The sequence below is a fragment of the Echinops telfairi genome, unplaced genomic scaffold, assembly GCF_000313985.2.
Source record: "Echinops telfairi isolate 266 unplaced genomic scaffold, ASM31398v2 ScPeMD7_25;HRSCAF=90, whole genome shotgun sequence".
NCBI classification, from domain to species: Eukaryota; Metazoa; Chordata; class Mammalia; order Afrosoricida; family Tenrecidae; genus Echinops; species Echinops telfairi.
This window is the reverse complement of record NW_022103922.1, coordinates 2,306,121-2,309,727: the sequence shown is the minus strand read 5'-3', so window position 1 is coordinate 2,309,727 and position 3,607 is coordinate 2,306,121.

The following is a 3,607-nucleotide window of genomic DNA, read 5'->3' as shown; positions in this document are numbered from 1 at the left end:
CGCGTGCGCCGCGTCTGGGCTGTTAAAGACTTCTGGGAAGGGAGACGTCTCACTTCCAAAACAGAGCAAGCCAGAAGGACAGACCCTGACCCCCTTGCACGAGGGCATGCTGGCGAATGCTCACGGGGTCTCCGCGCACTTGGCAAGGAGAGTCCTGGTCAGAGCGGCTGGGGAGCGTGTCCGCTGCTTGCCCAGAGGCTGGAGTCCGCCAGAGGGGCCTCAGAAGAAAGGTCTGGCAACGGCGTCCTTCAAAGGCTCTGCTGTCCCTGCTGCTTGCTGCCCTCGCGTCCACCTGGCTCACAGCAGCCCGAGTGGTCAGGGGGGAGCTGCCCGTGGGTGTTCTGGGCGGCAGTCTTCTCTGGAGCGAGGGCCAGCCCTTTCTTGCACAGAGCAGCTGGGTGGACTCAAACCACCGACCTTCGGGTGGGCAGCCAAGCGCTTGACCCTGGGCATCAGCTGAATTCCCATGAGAGCCCTAGGGAGCCCAGCTCCACTCGGGCTCCCGTGGGTGTCCATGTGTTGGATCAGGCCACTGGCCACCTGCTAGACAAGTTCAACCGTTGACAGTCCCAGAGGACGGGGATGAGGACGAAGCCCAAGGCCTCAGACCCAGCACTAACCCCCCTCCCGCCTGCTCATCTGCATACACAGGCTTTCCACCCACCAGGTGCCCACCCCCACCAGGAGTGAAGAGAGGGCTCAGGGGAGTGGTCAGCAAAAGAGTGTCCCCATGGATTTAGGACCTGAGGGCCACCAAGCCTGGTGTGTCCCTGCTGGTGCCAGTCTGGGTGACCTTTGCACAGGTCCTCGGGGACAGTGGCCACACGCCGCGTCTTCCTTGAGGCTCGTTGTTTTCCTAATGTCCCTCCTGCTGCCATGACGAAGAGGGGACGGACCTCCTCGCTGCCTGAGCCTGTGCCGGCTCACAGCGGCCCCTGTGTGTGTCCGAGACTGCAGCTGTGGACCAGAGTAGAAAGCCCGGTCTTTCTCCCTCAGAGCTGCTGGGGGTTTCGAACTGCTGACCATGCAGATCACAGCCCAACACATAGCCACTCCACCAGCAAGACTCCATCAGATGCGTTACAAAGTGGACACCCTAGGTCAGCTTCTGAATTCCCTTGATGGTGCTGATGGGGGAAGGCCTTCAGGGAAGAGGTGAGGACATGTGGCCGGGAAGATGACCCGCCGAGGGCAGACGGGCAATCTGAGCACAGCAGAGTGCTGGCCATCCCCTGTGGCTCCCTGCTTGGACCTCGGAGGGCGGGGGGACCCAGGAGCGTCAGAGGGTTGTGGGGCAGGCCTTCTGGGTGAGCGATAGCAGGCAGTCAGCATAGGTGGTAGATGTAAGCTGCTGGGGAGGAGCCCTTGGCCCTGCCCTGCCCTCATCACCCACCTTCCAGTGGGCTGAGAGGTCTCCGGGTGCTCACACCCGGGGATGAGGGTGCCTGGGGATGAGGGTGGATGGACAGACCACCATTGGCTTGACCGCCGAGGGCTAGGGAGAGGACATCGGAAATGCTGGCCGTTGTGTGGCTAGTCTTAGGGCTTGGCGAGCAGGTGGCATGCTGTGAGGTAGGTGATAGTCCAGCAGGCCGTCCCCTTGAAGGTTGCGCTGGTGGCCAGTCCGAGAGGTCTGTTTCTGAGAGCTAGTCAGATGCTTCCTCAGCCTTCCAACCGCCTGGCAGGGCTGCTGGCGACTGGCGCTTGGTTGCCCGGGAGGAAATGGTTTGTCATGAAGAGGCCCCAAGTTGGCAAAGTCAAAATCAGCATCACCGGCCTGTGGGGCCGGAGGCTTGGAGTCATCGGCAGCAGGGCTCTTTATGGGATGAGATGGCAGCCATGCATCAGGGTGCAAGCCAGGGTGCTGGGGTCTGAACACATCCTGGGCAGGGTGCTGGAGGGGCACCTACTCTGTGCAGTCCTAGGTAATAGGACACCTACTGTGTGCAGCCCTAGGTGCTGGGGCACCTACTGTGTGCAGTACTAGTTGCTGGGATACCTACTGTGTTCAGTCCTAGGTGCTGGGGCACCTACTTTGTGCAGTACTAGCTGCTGAGGCACCTACTCTGTGCAGCCCTAGGTAATAGGACACCTACTGTGTTCAGTCCTAGGTAATAGGACACCTACTGTGTGCAGTCCTAGGTGCTGGGGCACCTACTGTGTGCAGTACTAGCTGCTGAGGCACCAACTCTGTGCAACTCTGTGCAGTCCTAGGTAATAGGACACCTACTATGTGCAGCCCTAGGTGCTGAGTGCTGGAGAGGCACCAGTGAAGCCCCCCACCAGCAGCACGTGAAGCGCCGTGTTCTGGGTGTCACCAGGTGGTCTCAGGAGCATGGGGTAGGGAGCACACCTGGCTGGGGGGAGGGGCTGGAGCACATCAGGGGAGGCTGCCTGGAGGCAAGATGCTGCCCCTTCCACAGGTGGGGCCAGCTGATGTCACCAGCCGGAGGTGGGGGTTCCCTGGGCCTCTCTGGGCCTCAGATCTCCTGCTGGTCAGAGGGAGTGCACCTTGCACCTGCCCTTGTTTTATTAAATGAGACCTGGCTGTAGGGCCCACTGCTGCCGGGGAGGACTCTCCTGGCCACCTGCAGGGCCTGGACTCTCCCGTCTCTCCTCTCCACCTCCCTCCCTGCGGGGAAGGCCTTATTTGTGTGTGTGGCCCTGGAGATGAGCCACATGTGTGACAAAGGTGCCCCTGCTTGGGCCCCCTCAGCCAGCGCAGCACCCACCTCAGTTCATGGCACTGCTGGGAGCCCTTCCGCGTGGCTGGCAGCCGGGTGCACATCAGCTCCATGGCCAAGGCGAGCCTGCCTCACCACAGGAATTCTAGACCCGGCATCCCCAGGGCCACTCGGGGCCAGGAGGGGGGATAGTGGTGCTCTCTGCCATGCCTGGGCACCTGGGGACCAGGCATTTCCCCCCGAGGGGTGGGATGAAGCTTTCTGGGGAGACCCCACTTCTCAGTCAACACAGACGAAGGGAAACATCCTGGGGGTGGGGGCAGGTTTCTCGGGACCTGAGCAGGGAAGAGAGGACAATGACGCTTGGTGATGGCTGGAGCGAGGACCGGCAGGGCAGCACAGGGAGCCATGGAAGAGTCTGAGGCATGCTACGATGTCGGCGTGGTGAGAATGCAGGAGGAAGAGGAAGAGGGGAGTGTCTCCACATGGCCACGCCCTGTCTGACCGCCCCTCCCGCCCCCCACCCTCCGCACACGGAGTCCCAAGATGTCAAACCTAATACAGAACACATTGCAGGGTATCAATCAGGGTCTGATCAGGAAAACAGAAACCACGCCAGTTATGTCGAACAAAGGGATTTATTAGAGGGGATTGGTGGTGCAGATGTCGGGAGGCTGGACACGCACAGGAAGCAGAGGCACAGCCAGCTGCCACGTGTCCACTGACCTCGGAGCCACAGGACGCTGCCCACCAGCCCGAGACCTTCCTGCAGGCCGCATCACTGCCTGTGGCGGTGTGAGTCTGAGGAGGGAGTTTCGGACTTGGTGCGTCTGGGCTGTGGCACTCTTGATCTAGACTTGGTTCCTGACGTAAGCTCTTCCTTATACACACATGACGGTCATAGGATTTGTCTCTCTCGTCAC